Source organism: Gekko japonicus, unplaced genomic scaffold (assembly GCF_001447785.1).
Source record: "Gekko japonicus isolate JY-2015 unplaced genomic scaffold, Gekko_japonicus_V1.1 scaffold99, whole genome shotgun sequence".
NCBI lineage: Eukaryota > Metazoa > Chordata > Lepidosauria > Squamata > Gekkonidae > Gekko > Gekko japonicus.
Window position 1 is genome coordinate 1,193,143 of NW_015165833.1, and position 17,415 is coordinate 1,210,557.

Here is a 17,415-nt window from a genome sequence, read left to right on the forward strand (position 1 = left end):
TATCAGGATTTGGGCTTCCAAGGAAGGCTGAGCCCCAGCATCACCTCATTTAGACACTGGCCCTTTTTTTCTTAAGGGCCATGATTGAAAGATGCACCATTTCTGGCAGGAGCCTGTTTGTCAGCTTCCTAACGTTTTTCCCCTTGTTGCCAGCAATTAATGAGGCCTCCTTCACTCCTTAGCCAAACGATTCCTCTCCTTTTCTCGGGGGATCCATTAGACTTTTAGAATATCAATCCATTGCAGACCTTTCTGAGAATTTTTAAATTAATCACCCTGATTGCTGCTTTATTTACTCACCCAGGCCTACTTAGAACGTCCTTTGTTGCTGTAAAAAGCTTGTTATTCTCTTTAATTGAGCTGGCTTTTGTTAGCGGCATGCATTCTTGCTAATCACTTGCCTTGATGAGAGTGGAATTCCTAATTGCTAGTGCTTGTGCTGAAAATCCATCATGTGACAAAGGGGCTCTCAGAAAGGAAGCACAGGCAAATTGTCGGAGAGTGGCCGCTCGGTCTGAGCTGGTCCAAGAGAAATTCATGAACTGGATCAATGGCCCTTGGCCTCTGCTATGTGTTCAATCAGAGCCCCAGCCGTTTGGGGGCTTGTTGGGAAAACCTTCTAACTAGGACCCAGACTGAACCATTCCCTGTTGTCTGCAAACATTTCTTGACGGTGCCAAGAAAGCCTGCCGTTGTTTTTTGGCACTCCTTGTGAAAAATGTTCATTTCGATGGCATTCAGTCTCCGCTGTCCTCACTTGCCTTCAGTGATGTCATGTCACACAGCCAGATTTCATGAGCTACGTAGCGCTGTGATGTTATCTCATCCCCTGGTTGGGTGGGATCAACAGTCCACAAAGACGAAGCATCCAGGGCAAAAACAGCAATGACAGAGCAGCATCCAAGAGAAAGAATGGCCCCAAATGGTTATGTAATTGAAACGCCCAGTCTGACTAAAAAATTAAAGGTGGAGAATGTTTACGTTCAGGCCCATAGCCACCTGTGGGGGGGGCCTTTGGGGGCAGTGCCCCCATAGATGACCCCCAAGCCCTCCCCGGGAGGATGCCAGGCCCTCTCCCTCCCCCTACTCCCAGAAGCCCCATCGGTAAAGAGATGCACCTGCCTGCCTCCGCGGCTCTCCCTCAGCAGCAGCGTGGTGGCTAGGTTGGCTGGCACGGGTGCAATGTGGTGCTGAGGTGGGCCGTTCTCTAATGCTGCCAGCTCAGCTGCCATGCTGCTGCTGCTGAGGGAGAGGGAGAGCCAAGGAGGCAGGCAGGCAGGCAGGGCAGCAGGTGGTGAGCAGAAAGAGGCGTCATGACTCCTTGGCTCTCTTTCTTCCTCTCTGTTCCCAGCATGCAGGAGGCTCCTCCACGAACGGAGAGGGAGTAGGAGAGCTGGCCAATCATCGGGTCACTTATAAATGATGTGGCATGCACCCCCCCCGCCAAAATTTTTCTGGTTACGGGGCTCTTCATGACCAATATTCATGGCAGACATCATAACCAATATTCATGGCAGCTAGAGTTGTCAACCCCCAGGTGGAGCCTCAAAATTTCCCAGAATTATAACTGATCTCCAGATGACAAAGATCAGTTCCCCTGGAGAAAATGGCTACTTTCAAGGGTGAACAGCATAGCATTATAGGGTCCTCCCCTCTCCAAACCTTCCCCAAACTGAGGCTGCACTCCCAAACCACTAATTTCCCAAATCCAGAGTTGGAAACCCTGAATATAGCTCAGCCCTATATGCAGCACATGCTTCTAGACTTTCTGGACAGAATTTTAAAAAATTCTCTATAGTGGTTTGACATATTGAACACAGTGGCACACCAAGGAGTCAGAGGGCTCTGAATTTAGGTATTTGCACATCTCCACAACACTCAGGACTACACAGCAATCATTCCATGTCTGCCTGCACAGTGATAAAAGAGGAATCCAAGGCTGTCCATGATTCTGTGGGCCATATTAGAGAATGATGCAAGAAATAATACCAAAGACCTGTCCATAGCTTTCCGTGCGGTTGACCATGATATGCTGGATGGCTCGGTTGAAGTAGGGGGCACTGTACTTTGGTGATTCTGCTCTTACTTGGTTGACTGATTCCAAAAGGCAGTTTTGGGGGACTGCTGCTTGGCCTTTTGGCATTTTTATGCTGTGGGATCCCACAAGTGCCCATCTGGTCCCCCATGCTGTTAAGCATCTTCAGGAAACTTCTGGGAGAGATCATCTGAGGATTTGGAGGATTGTTACACCAATATGCAGACAGTATTTCTCCTTAACAGCTGTGTTGGGTGGGTTTGTGGTGCCTGGAGAAGGTAATGGAATAGATGAGGGCCAGTATAATCCAGACAAGACTGAGGTGCTGTTAATCAATGAAGAAACTGCTCAAGGACTGAGTTGTCAGCCTGTCCCACACAGAGTACACTCCTCCTCAGGGGTCATTTTGTAGAAAAAGAGCTGCAGGAGCTCATTAGCATAACTTATTAGCATATGCCACACCCCCTGACATCACCGGAAGTGTGCACCAGCCCCTCTGACAGGCAGAAGCACCTGGGATCCATTCTTTCCCCCCTCTCCCTTCCCTTCGCCTCCAAGTCGGGCGAAGGAAAAGGGGAGGGGGAGGATCTCAGGTGCTTCTGCCTGACAGAGGTGCTGGCGTGCCCACAGCCAGCCTGGGTGAATTATAGAATCATAGACTGATAGAGTGGGAAGGGACCTCCAGGGTCATCTAGTGGGGCTCGAGTGCTCATTACTTGTGGAGCTGAGGCTCAATGTCTCCAGCTGCTCCACCACCTTCCCTTGGTTTGCTCGGGCAGCCCGAGGAAGCTGGCTGCTGGAGGGAAGGAGAGGTGGTTTAAACCACCTTCCCTTCCCTTGGCTTCATCAGGCTCTGAATCAGATTCTCTGATCTGAATCCGCTTCCCGCATTTCAGCCCCATTATATCCTATGGGCCATTGAAGTCAATGGCGAAAACATAGGGTATATTCTGGGGGCTGGAGGAGAGGAGGTTTGAGGGAGAGGCTCCAAAATCACAGGGTAGCTGCTGGAGCCTCTCCCCAAGACACCTGCCATGTTTCAGGAACATTGAACTAGGGGGTCCAATTCTACAAGCCCTCTAACAGGTTGCCCCCATCCCCTCCATTGTTCTCTAGGGTGGGAACAAAGAACAATGGAGGGGATAGGGGCAACCTGTTTGGGGGCCCATAGAACTGTACTCCCTGGTCCAATGTTCTTCAAACTTGGTTGGTATTTTCGGGAGAGGCTCCAGCAGCTACTCTGCGAGGGGCAAATTCCACCCTTGATAGGATCTCCCCCAGCTCTCGATAGAAGCTCTTTAAAAAGTTATGGCCGCCGCCTTGGCAGCTGCGACGCCCATGCGGGGGGACGGGGGCTGGGCGAAACGTTCCCGTGCCTCCTCGAGCCCCGGGGTGGTGGCCTTGGACTCGTAGGGGCAAATTCCACCTCTCAATAGGAGCTTCCCCAGCTCTCGATAGGAGCTCTTTAAAACGTTATGGCCGCCGCTGTTCTCAGGGGCAGCTGCGACGCAAGCACGGGGGGGAGGAGTGGGGCGAAACGTTCTCTTGCCTCCCTGAGCCCTAGGGTGGAATTTGCCCCTACAAGTTCAAGTCCACCACCCCAGGGCTCAGGGAGGCGGGGGAACGTTCCCCCGCCTCCCTCAGCCCTGGGGTGGTGGACTTGAACTTGTAGGGGCAAATTCCACCCTAGGGCTCAGGGAGGCGGGGGAACGTTCCCCCGCCTCCCTGAGCCCTAGGGTGGAATTTGCCCCTACGAGTCCAAGGCCACCACCCCGGGGCTCAGGGAAGCAAGGGAACATTTTGCCCCGCTCCTCCCCCCGTGCGGTCGTCAGAGCTGCTGCCGAGAACAGCGATGGTGGCCATAACTTTTCAAAGAGCCCCTCCCAAGAGTTGGGGGAGCCAGAATAACCTCTCACATCACACACGAGAGGTGGAATTTGCCCCTACAAGTTCAAGTCCACCACCCCAGGGCTCAGGGAGGCGGGGGAACGTCCCCCCCCACCGTGTCCCAACTGATGGCTGGTGGGAGCAGGGGGCAGGGCTTATGTGCCCGCCCCCTGGGCTCCTGACTGGCGGGGCGGTGCTCCGGTGCGCTCCGGCAGGAACTGAGGCATGCTCCTCCTGAAGGAACAGGTTTGTAGCTTCCAGGTGCTGCTGTATCTTGGTCTACAACCAGAGGTTCAGGTCTCTGTAGCACATAGCACCTTTTACGAGTTTGGGCTGATATATCAGTTCTGGTCACTTTTTGAGAAACTTGATCTGGCCACTGTGATCCATGCTCTGATCACATCTAGTTAGATTACTGTAATGTGCTCTATGCAGGGCTGCCTTTGGAAACTGTCTGGACACTTCTGTTGGTCTGGAATGCAGCAGCCAGGCTATTGTCTAGGGCAGGATATAGGGATCGTATCACCCCTTCGCTGAAAGATCTGCACTGGCTGCCCATTTGGTTAACATAAGAACATAAGAGACGCCAATGTTGGATCAGGCCAAAGGCCCATCCAGTCCAACACTCTGTATCACACAGTGGCCAGAAATACCAGTGCCATCAGGAGGTCCACCAGTGGGGCCAGGACATTAGAAGCCCTCCCACTGTTGCCCTCCCCCAAGCACCAAGAAAACAGAGCATCATTTGCCCCAGAGCCCCTATCTATACCTTGTGGCTAATAGCCACTGATGGACCTCTGCTCCATATGCCTATCTAATTCCCTTTTGAAGCCGTCCATGCTTGTAGCTGCCACCACCTCCTGTGGCAGTGAATTCCAAGTGTTAATCAGTCTTTGGGTGAAGAAGTACTTCCTTTTATCTGTTCTAACCTGACCGCTCAGCAATTTCATGGAGTGCCCATGAGTTCTTGTATTGTGAGAAAGGGAGAAAAGTACTTCTTTCTCTACCTGTTCTTTCCCATACATAAACTTGTAAACCTCAGTCATGTCACCCCTCAGTCGTCTTTTCTCCCAGCTAAAGAGCCCTAAGCGCTTTAACCTTTCCTCATAGGGAAAGTGTTCCAACTCGAATGGTTGCCCTTTTCTGCACTTTTTTCAAAGCTATAATATCCTTTTTAAGGTGTGGTGACCAGAACTGCACACAGTATTCTAAATGAGGTCTCACCATTGATTTATATAGGGGCATTATGATATTGGCTGATCTGTTTTCAATACCCTTCCTAATAATCCTCAGCATAGCATTGGCCTTCTTTATTGCAGTCACACACTGTCTCGACATTTTCAGTGAGTTATCTACTACGACTCCAAGATCTCTCTCTTGATCAGTCTCTGCCAGTTCAGACCCCATCCATGTGTATTTATATTTAGGATTTTTGGCTCCAATGTGCATCACCTTGCACTTGGCCACATTGAACCCCATTTGCCATGTTGACGCCCACTCGCCCATCCTTGACAGATCCCTTTGGAGTGCCTCATAATCCTCACTGGTTTTCACCACCCTGAACAACTTCACATCATCCGCAAATTTAGCCACTTCACTGCTTACTCCCAACTCCAAATCATTAATGAACAAGTTAAAAAGCAGTGGACCAAGTACTGATCCCTGCGAATGCAAAGGGCTGGGCAAATGCAAAGTGCTGGTTCTAAATAGCTTGAGTGAGGGGTACCTCAAGGACTGCTTGCTCCCTTATTGTCCTGACCACCCGTTAAGCTCCTCACAAGCCTAGTTCTCTGTGCCACTGCGGGTGACAACAACAGCTTTTTCAGTAGTGCCACCTCACCCATGGAATGCCTTTCCCTTTGAGGCTAGCCTGGCACTGATCCTATGCTCCTTTAGGCAGCAGATCAAAACTTTTCTTTTTTACCCAGGCTTTTAATTAAGGGGATGAGCTTTTCTCCTCATTATTATTATAATCTGCATCTAGTCTGAGAACTGTTGTAAGAGACTCTTTTTAAGATCCTCAGTATTAATGCTGGGTTTTCAAATAGTTTTATTAATTGTTAGCAGCTTTTAATGTTTTTATTCTGTTTTACTTTGTAAGAATCCCTGAGTGGGTTCTCTGGAGAGCCAGCACAGAAATTTCCTAGATGAAGAAATAAACTTCAGATATGCTTTCCTCTAAATTCAGACAAAGTCATCTGCTACTAATCTGGATAGAAACACAGCCAGAGAGGGAGAAACCTGTGGATAATATTAGATATTGATTCATTCAGGGAAATAATATGGAAGCAACATAACCTCCAGTCAAGATGCTTGTAGGATCCCATTTCTCCTTTGTATCTAACACTTTTTTATGTTCTTTTCCCCGCTCAATGGACTTTGCAGGATTTTATTACCACCCTGACACTGGATTTGATGGAAAATGTTGAAATAGCATAAGGGAATAATGTGAAAGTTTCCTGGTCTCTCTGTGTCATTGTGCCTTGAGTGTTGGCTTCCTGGTATGTGTTGTTCTGAGCTACACTGAAGAGTTGCTTTCGGGAAGATAGCCACATTTATGCTTTTTGGATCCTGCATTTTAAAATATATATATATATTGTTGGATACAGTTCTCCTGAAGAATGGGAGACCTCTATTTTTATCCAGGAGGTCCGAGTGTCATATTCCTTCCCCATACATATGTAGCTATAGGAATTGCTATAAAATCATAGAGTTTCCATTGATCCCTAGAGCTACATTATGTCACTTTCTTTCTTTCTTTACCGGACATGATGCTGCAGCTGGCCCATATCCCTGTCCATTGCCCTCCCACTGATTGTCAGGCACAGAAACAGCAACTGCCTGGAAACCTTAATAGAGGCACCAACTTTGGGTTGGGATTGGGAAATTTCTGGAGATTTGGGGTTGGAGGCTGGGGAGGGCAGGATTTGGGGAGGGGAGGGACCTCAGCAGCAGAGATGGGATGTCATCTGGAATAAGAACACTAATGATGAAACTGGCTTTTCATTTTGTTATGCGATTCATCAATATCTGAATGCATACTGTTATGTCTTTAGTTATATCAAAAGCCATGTTAAACTTGAGAGCAAAAGAAGGATTGTAAACTGTAACAATACTATTGGCTAATGTATGTATGTACCCAATCAGAGTGCAGAGAAATGTTCAGGAGGGAACTGATCTGATTGGATGTTATCTGTGTAATGCCATTGGTCCTTAACTATTCTAGGGTGTGGCCACACCAGCCCGGGATAGTTTAAAAGGAGCCCTGCTCCACTGTTTGTTGCCGTGTGTTCTTCACTGTTCCTGTTTGAAACTAATAAAGCTGATTCACTGTTACTTACGAGACGGCGTTGAATCAATACTTAACACATACCTCTGAGTGTTACCTAGAGGATCTTGGGGGAATGTGAGGTTGCAACATATTGCTGGCTAATCCCCATGTCAGAGCTGTGCGTTGCCAGCCTCAATCGCAACATCGGCAGCAACAGGCGCTCTTAACTAACCTCTCCGATGCTTTCATAATTCACCTCTCCAAAAGCATCATAACAGAGCTATTCACAACAGACATTAAATAAGGCAATAGCTCAGTATCGATTTTGTGACTTCCCCCACTGGGCAACCAGCTTTTGATAACTCAAACTCTATAGATTTTCCTATAAACAAAAAATTAATATCTGCAAAAGGAGAGGAGAGCATAGAACTACTTACAGCAGACACAATATGGCAGAAACTACAGGAGATGGATTTTCAAAAACAGACCTAGTACATTAGGGCCCTGTCATGGGAGGAACAAGGCCTCTGAAAATAAGGCACTTAAGAAGATGGAAGTGGCGTGTGGCGACCTTCCAGTGCATAGAATGCCTGAAAGTTTTGTTCATTGATTTAAAAAGAACTGGAAAGGAAAGGAAGGGCAGTCTGCTAAGTAGCACAGTCAGTGTTAAAAGATTTGCTACTACAGATGATGGTGGGGGTGGGGTGACACTGGCATTACTACCTCTGCACTGACCCTCGATAAGATAAATATCAGCATATTTGGGATTTGTCTGAAGAATTTCTAAACAGCTTTGATCCTGCATGGCTCAGCAATGCTTCTTAGTGACTCCCAACATGCTTGAAGAGACAAAAAGGTACTGCTGGTCTTTGGGCTGTGGTACAAAAATTGCTTTTCTGGCTAAAGGAATTCGGGCATGGAGTTTCCAGCAATTTCTCAGTTATGCATTGTGAGTGTGTTAGGGTTGCCAGCTCTGGGTTAGGAAATACTTGAAGATTTGGGGGGTGGAGGCTGAGGAGGGCAGGGTTGTGTTAGATCCCAAATCAGGAGAATAGATCCACGTTCAAAAGAAGCAAGATTTATTTCCAAAGCATGGTTGATCATGAACATACAGAGATTGTTAGGAATAACTACAATACCCAGGGAAGGTGTATTAAAGGAACTTCAAACAAGGTTTAAACCAATGAGCTCATTTCCCTCGTTAGGTTACAGATTAGAAAAGGCGTGAAGCGGCCTGAGAACAGCAACGGCCAGTTCCATAAACACAAGTTGAGTTCACACGGGAAACCTAAACAAGCCCAAGCGTAAAGACACAATACCCCATCACACCAGCTGGAGAACCTTGGCAGTTACAGATGCCCAACATGCAAAGAATAACAACTACAGGAGTGAGGGAGGGACGGGGATGAGAAAGGGACGAGATTTGTCCCAAGGAAATGGCAGCTCGCTGACAGGTTGGGGGGGGGGGAGGGATTTCAATGGGTTATAATGCCATAGAGTTCACTTTCCGAAGCGGCCATTTTCTCCAGGGGAACTGATCTCCTTTGCCTGGAGATCAGTTGTAAGAACGGGAGATTTCCAGCCACCACTTGGAGGCTGGCAACCCTAGTGTGCGTTAAGCACCCCATCGCCTGATCTTCCTGGTTTTAGGTCAGGAGTCCCCAATGTGGTGCCCATGGGTGCCACGGCACACATCAGCACCTTTCCTGGTGTTTTTAGACAGTGAGAGGGGCTGGGTGGGGCATTTGCCCAGCAAAGCTTCTGGTTGGCCATTGGAGATTTGATTTCCTGTGTGCTGAGTTTTAAAAATGTTGCTTTGGCAGCACCTGCCATGACTGCACAATGACAGGTAAGCTGTGGCAGCCATTTTGTGGCTGCACCCATTATGCTTCCAAAGGTGCCTGCAGGCTCAGAAAAGTTGGGGACCCCTGTTCACAGTGCATGATGCCCCAGCATCTGCTTGCAGATGACAACATTTGTTGCTAGGTCTGCCCAGTCCTTGGCACATCACTGAAAAGGTTGTGCGTCCTAGGGACTGATTTTGCCTAGACAAACCTCTATGCGAGGGGTCACCAGAAATGAACAACTCATGGCAAAGGATGCTAAGATGCTTCATCTCACTTCCTCCTCCAGAATCAATTTCCTATCAAAAGGTTTTTTATTTAAAAAGTTGAGAGAAGGGAGAAGGTACAACCATACATTGATGCAAATATAGCTCATTTCAATCATCCAGTAAAACAGCAGGACTGTCAACTTTGCACAGTCCTTTGTTTTTTTAAGAAGAGGAATCTAAATACCCAGAATAAAGGTAGTAATAACACCCCAAAATTGATTAAAATAATATATGCCTCTCCCTAGTTTAAAAATTTTGTTGTTGTTCAGTCGCACAGTCGAGTCCAACTCTTCGCGACCCCATGGACCACATCACACCAGGCCCTCCTGTCTTCCGTCGTGCTCCAGAGTTTGCTTAATTTCATATTCGTTGCATTGATAACACTGTCTAAACATCTCATCCTTTGCCGTCCCCTTCTTCTTTTCCCTTCAATCTTTCCGAGCATCAGGGTCTTCTGCAGTGAGTGCTCCCTTCTCATTTGGTGGCCAAAGTATTTGAGCTGATTTCTTTTAGGATTGACTGATTCGATCTCCTTGCAGTCCAAGGCACTCTCAAGAGTCTTCTCCAGCACCATCATTCGAAAGCATCTATTCTTCGGCACTCGGCCTTCCTTACAGTCCAACTCTTACAGCCATACATTTCTACTGGGAATACCATTGTGGACTTTTGTTGGCAGGGTGATGTCTCTACTTTTTATTATGCTGTCTAGGTTTGCCATCATCTTTTAATTTCATGGCTGCAGTCACCATCTGCAGTGATCTTGGATCCCAGAACGTGAAGTCTGTCACTGCTTCCATGACTTCCCCTTCTATTTGCCAAGTAATGATGGGGCCAGATGTTAAGTTTCAAGTCAACTTTTGTGCTCTCCTCTTTCATTGTCAGCAAGAGACTCTTTAGGTCCTCTTCACTTTCTGCCATTAGAGTGGTATTGTCTACATATCTGAGGTTGTTGACGTTTTCCCCAGCAATCTTAATTCTGGCTTCTGATTCATCCAGGCCAGCATTTCGTATGATGTACTCTGCATATAAATTAAATAAGCAAGGTGACAATATACATCCTTGTCGTACTCCTTTTCCTATGTGAAACCAATCAGTTGTTCCATATCTGGTTCTCTCACTTCTTGACCCTTATACAGGTTTTTCAAGAGACATGTGAGGTGGTCTGGTAGTCCCATCTCTTTAAGGAATTCCCATAGTTTGTTGTGATCCACACAATCAAAGGCTTTAACATAGTCAACAAAGCAGAAGTAGAAGTTTCTCTGGTACTCCCTTGCTTTCTCCATAATCCAGCGAATGTTGGCAATTTGATCTCTAGTTCTTTGATCTCTAGTTCTTTGAAACCCAGCTTGTACTTCTGGCAGCTCTTTGAAATCCAGCTTGTACTTCTGGCAGTTCTTTATCCATGTACTGCTGAAACCTAGCTTGTAGGATCTTGAGCATGACTTTGCTAGTGTGTGAAATTCCTTGGCATTGCCCTTCTTTGGGATTGGAATGTAAACTGACCTTTTCTAATCCTGTGGCCACTGTGGTATTTCCCAAATTTGCTGACATATTGAGTGCAGCACTTTAACAGCATCATCTTTTAAGACTTTGAATAGCTCAGCTGGGATACCATCACCTCTGCTAGCTTTGCTGTTAGTAATGCTTTCTAAGGCCAGAAAAGAGGGAAGATGAAGAGGAAAGGAGATGGAGAGTGCGTGAGAGAGATAAGGTTTAGCTATTATTCCTCCTCGGATAGATAAGCTTCTTACTGTAACTGTTTTAATTACTGTGATACTCAAGATTACTGTTCCGAACTTTTATCACTTTGCCCTATTATTATTACTATGTATAATGTTATAAATCGCTGTACTCTGATTGTTTTTCTTTGTTGGCATATGGGCTGATTTGTACTGTTATCTTTTCTTTTTAAAGTTATTGTTATGCCAGTAAAGGCTATTGGAATTGGATTTGGCTTTCTAAGGCACATTTGACTTTGCACTCCAGGATGTCTGGCTCAAGGTCAGTGATCACACCGTTGTGGTTGTCAAGGACATTGAGGTCCTTCTTGTATAGTTCTTCTGTATATTCTTGCTATCTTTTCCTAATTTCTTCTGTTTCTGTTAGGTCCCTACCGTTTTTGTCCTTTATCATGGCGAGCTTTGCACAGAACATTTCTTTGATTTCTCCAATTTTCTTGAAGAGATCTCTAGTCCTTCCCATTCTATTGTTTTCCTCTATTACTTTGCATTGTTCATTCAGGAAGGCGTCCTTATTTCTTCTTGCTGTTCTCTGGAAATCTGCATTCAGTTGGGTAAATCCTTCCTTTTCACCTTTGCCTTTCATGTTCCTTCTTTCCTCTGCTATTTGTAAAGCCTCATCAGCCACTTTGCTTTCTTGCATTTCTTTTTCTTTGGGATAGTGGTGATTGCTGCAATGACATGAACCTCCGCCCATAGTTCTTCAGGCACTCTGTCTATCAAATCTAGTCCCTTAAACCTATTCTTCACCTCCACTGTATATTCATAAGGGATATGATCTAGGTCAAACCTGAATGGCCTAGTGGTTTTCCAACTTTCTTTAGTTTAATCAGGGCTCTTTTTGTAGAAAAAGCCCAGCAGGAACTCATTAGCATAATAGGCCACACCCAACACCAGAAACTCATTAGCATATTAGGCCACACCCTGACCTCACCACTCATTAGCACATTAGGCCACACCCCCATGTTACTAGAAGTGTGGTCATCCAGCCACACCAACCTTTCCCTTCTTATTCTGTTTACTTTGTTTGTTGTCAAAACCAAGGGCTTTTTTTGTAGCAGGAACTCCTTTGCATGTTAGGCCACACACCCCTAATGTAGCCAATCCTAATGAGTTTCTGCTATTGGGTGTGGCCTATTATGCTAATGAGTTCCTGCTGGGTGTGGCCAACTCAGGAGCCAGCCGGAACTCTGTTCCTGTGCGTTCCTGCCCAAAAATAGCCCTGGTTTAAGCATGAATTTTGCAATGAGTAGCTCAGGATCTGAGCCACAATCAGCTCCAGGTCTTGTTTTTACTGACTGTATAAAGCTTCTCCATCTTTGACTGCAAATGGTATAATCAATCTGACTTTGGTGTTGCCCATCTGGTGATATCCATGTGTAGAGTCACCTCTTAGGTTGTTGGAAGAGGGTAATCGCTATGACCAACATGTTCTCTTGATAAAACTCTGTTAGCCTTTGCCTGGCTTCATTTTGTTCTCCAAGGCCAAACTTGTCCGTTATCCCAATTATCTTTTGACTTCCTACTTTAGCATTCCAGTCCCCTATGATGATGAGGACATGCTTTTTTGGTGTTAGTTCTATGAGGTGTTGTACGTCTTCATAGAACCGGTCAACTTCAGCCTCTTCTGCATCAGTGTTTGGGGCATAGATTTGGATTACTGTGATGTTGAATGGTTTGCCTTGGATTCGGACAGAGATCATTCTGTCGTTTTTGAGATTGTATCCCATTACTGCCTTTTGCACTCTCTAGTTGACTATAAAGGCCACACCATTTTTTCTATGGGATTTTTGGCCACAGTAGTAGATATAATGGTCTTCTGAGCTAAATTCGCCCATTCCCATCCACTTTATTGCACTGATTCCCAAGATGTCGTTCAGTCCTGCCATCTTATTTTTGACCATGTCAAGCTTACCTTGATTCATAGATCTTACATTCCAGGTTCCTATGCTTTAAATATTGTTGTTGTTGTTGTTATATTGTAAGATTGTGGGAAAGACTTTTTAATTTTAGCTTTGCAGTGCTAAACTGAGGCTATCATATTTTGGTCACATCATAAGAAGACAAGATGCACTAGAAAAGACAGTAATACTAGGAAAAGCTGAAGGCAGAAGGCAAAGAGGAAGACCCAACACGAGATGGATGATTGACTCAGTCAAGGAAGCCACAGCCCTCAGTTTGCAAGACCAGAGCAAGGCTTTCAATGAAAGGAAGTTTTGGAGATCATTCATTCATTGGGCCAGAAGTGACTTGACAGCACTTAACACACACACAGTGCCGAAGGTTTTAAGGGGCTTTATAAAAAAAGGCTTCTCCAAAATTTCCCCAGCAAAGCATTTGTGAAAACGGAATGCCTGGGTCTGTGTTTAAAGTTGCACATGTAACCGTTGTTTGCTTTTTTGGTGAGCAGTTCACAGCATTTATTTCATCCACACAGCAATACCAGTTTTATCAGCAAGCATCCAAGAGTCCTCACTCTGAACTGGCTTTCTGGTGGCAATACGGCCAATCAGATGTGACAATATTGTGCCTTGAAGCCTAATCAGAGCAAGGGCACAGCTTCCTGTGTTCACTCTGAACAAAAAAACATTTATCTTCATTTTGCACTCTCCCGCCAAACAATCACTAAAAAAGGTATGTGTTTATCACAAAAATAAGCACCTTATTTTGATTTGGCCCATATTAAATGTTGTAATAAATCTTAACAAATATGCAGAACAAGGCTCATTAGTGCAGAATCTCTGCTGTATGCAAACAAGGTCTTTTTTCCATCAAAGAGGAACACATGAGCTTGTTGAAATAGATTTTTAGAAGTACAAATATACCTGATGTGATTATTTTTATAGGGTTGCCAGCACCAGGTTGGAAAATACCTAGAGATGGCAGGGTGTGTGTGTGAAGCCTGAGGATGGTGTTTCTTTGGGGACAGACTTCAGTGGGGTATAATGCCATAGATCCCAAAGTGGTCATTTTCTCCAGGTAAATCGATCTCTGTTGCCTGGAAATCAGTTGTAATCCCAGGAGATCTCCAGCCACCACTTGAAGGCTGGTAATCTTGTTTTTCCACCAGGCACTAAACATACCACATACACTTTTCTTTTGCATTTGGTAACTAACTGGCCACAGGCCTTATGATCAGGAGCTCAGTCATGTGCTGGTGACAGCAGATGGAATTGATAGATAGGGTCCGTTGCCAACATCCAGCAAGAGATAACAGTGTTCCCCCTCCCATTAGCCAAGTGCTGTGATAAACAATAATGGATTCTATAGCTGCTTGATGAATGGCCTGGAATCCAAGAGAGGGCAATTCACTGATAACAGCTTATCAGCTTATTGATGCATGATAGCAAATAATCACCCAATGCAATACTGTTGGTCTGCTTTCCCCAGTCTCCATTTATTAACTGAACTCAGTGGAACCTCCTAAAATGGGATTTCCTGGACTTTACATACCCATGGGGGGGGGGACTTTGCGGAAAGCATTTCCATGGCCTCCTTGGGCAGAGGGTGTTCCCTGAGAGGGCCACTGTTTAACTCCCTCTGCAGAATGGCACATTCTCTATAGAACAGTCTTGGGGGTGGGGTGGGGGGGAGGATGAGGAACAGCAGGGTTTCAGCCTTGGTGAACCACCAGCTACAAAGGCCTTTAATGTCCTGCTCCAGCAGCAGCCAACACAAGCAAAGACGTCTTGAGACCTGTTGTAAGTCTGGGAGATTCTCCAGTCCCAGCTGGAGGTTGGCAACCCTAGATCCTGTGCTTGGCTTTGCAAGCCTCTTCCCCTCAGCTGTACTCTGTTTAGGGTTGCCAGGTCCCTCCTGGGCACGAGTGGAGGGTAGGGGTGCCAGATCCATGTTGGGGAACTCCTTGTCAGCTATGCTGCCATGATGTTTATGGGCGAGAGTGCAGCTGCTTGACCTGTGTACCAACTGATGCCGCATTCCTTTGTCCTTGCTTATCTATGACCTTGCTAGCTTCCTGTCTGTGTAGTGTCTCCCCATCTATTACCCCTGGGATAGGTTTGGATTCCCAGCTTTGGCTGTAACAGCCTAGGGCCCCGTTCTCCCAAGCGCGGGAGTCAGGCCGATTGGCCTAGGAGTGTGGGGGTGTGTGCGCGTACGAATACCCTATATCCCATTATGCTTGTAGGAAAGTAGCCATTCCTAACAGTGACCATGTTACTGCCTCCATAGCTCTTGCAATAAAGTATAACCTTATGTTAAGCGGGTACTCCTTTGTTTGGCTGCGGAACCTGACATTCTGTTAGGAATGGCTACTTTCCTACATTTGGAGGTGAAGCCTGGGGAGGGCAGGGACCTCAGTTGGGTGCAATGCCACGGAGTCCACCCTCCAGAGCATCCATTTTCTCCAGGGGGACTGATCTTTGTAGTCAGGAGATGAGCTGTAATTCCAGGGGATCCCCAGGCCCCACCTGGACAGAGGCTGGCATCCCTAGAGCCCCTGCTTGAGCATATTGAGGTGGATGAAGCTCTCAAAGGCTAAGCCTCTAAAGAGATGCCTCACCCACCTTGATCTCCAGTCCTGGCATCTTCAGGTGGACTCCACTTCACCCCCAGCCCAGACATATAACTCAGCCCAAGGATGCTTGTTGTCACCAGCCTAGCATAACTGGCCTCCTCAAGCAGCACACAGGTGGTGTGCGTGTGTGCTTGGGTGCTGCTGTGGCAAACAAAGACTACCGTGAGGTAATTGCAGTCTACTATCTTGAGAAAGCTCCCACTGTTTGTGGGCTCCCGGGCTTCCTATCCGGTGGCATCACTGCTCCTATACCCACCTGTCATTAGGGTTGCCAGTTCTGGGTTGGGAAATACCTGGAGATTTTGGGGGTAGAGCCTGGGGAGGTTGGAGTTTGGGGAGGGGAGGGACTTCAGCAGAGTATAATGTCATAGAGTCCAGCCTCCAATGCAGGCAGTTTCTCAAGGGGAACTGCTCTTGGCTGTCTAGAGATCAACAATAATAGCGGGAGATCTCCAGGTGCCACCTGGAGGTTGGCAACCCCATTAGCTGTTTTCTGGTACAATACTGTATGGAATTTATCCCTGTTGCACTTTTGCAGAGACAATGGGTCTGAATCGCTGTGTATGGTTTTAAAGTTACATCAAGTCACCGCTGTCTTACGGTAACCTTGTCAGGATTTACAGAGGTGGTTTGCCATTGCCTGCCTCTGCATAGCAGCCCTGGGATTCCTTGCTGGTCTCCCACCCAAACACTAACCAAGGTCAACCCTGCTGAGCTTCCAAGATCTGACAATGATCAGACTAGACTGGACCGCTCAAGTCACCCAACGAGGCCTAATCATGAGATTAATACACAGGGATATAAATGCACAACCCTCAGGAGGCCAGTGGGATACTTCCTTTGTCTTCTGCTCTTGTAAACCATTATCTGAATTCTGTATGGAATGCTGGAGAAGACTCTTGAGAGTCCCTTGGACTGCAAGGAGATCAAATCAGTCAATCCTAAAAGAAATCAACCCTGACTGTTCCCTGGAAGGCCAGGTAATGAAGCTGAAGCTCAAATACTTTGGCCACCAAATGAGAAGGGAGCACTCACTGGAGAAGACCCTGATGCTGGGAAAGACTGAAAGTAAAAGAAGAAGGGGGCGGCAAAGGCTGAGATGGTTAGACAGTGTTATCAATGCAGCAAACATGACGTTGAGCAAACTCCTGAGGACAGGAGGGCCTGGTGTGATGTGGTCCATGGGGTTCCAAAGAGTCAGACTCGAATGTGCGACTGAACAACAAAAAATGGAATGCCAAGGGTTAACGTGCTCCTCTATATCGTCTTCTGTTTTGTCCGGTCTATGGCGGCACATCGAGCAGTCGCACCTCCCGGACCTCCCGGGGGTGAGGCTGTGCACTGGCAGAAAGGTGGGGGGGTGAGGTATCGCCCCCCCCAGGAGCCTGGAGAAAGGCTCCTGGCCAGGGGACTGTCGAGAGGTCGCCTCTTTGCGCTTCTCCATCCCCATGGTCCCTCTGCCGAGTGTCCATATGGAATTAGTGGCGCTGACTGGGACAAGCATGGGAGATCGAGCGGTTAAAACCGAAGGCAAAGTGAGGTCGGATGACCAAATATGAACGTGAGTCTGAATAAAGCAGTTTTTTACTAAGCTAAAAGAAAGCTCCCTCACACCACGGACCAGAGAGCAAAGCGAGCGGGGGCTGGGCCCCCTCCCCCCTCCCATGCGCATAAACTTCTAAGTGAGAGCGGGGAGGGAACGGAAGAAAAAGCGATAAAAACTGTTGGAAAGACTTACCAAGGCGCGTACGAGCATGTGAGCACATATTCAGAGACTTTTAAAAGTTTGGCGAAAGTAAACAACCGATAAAGATGGCGGGGAAGAGGACGGAG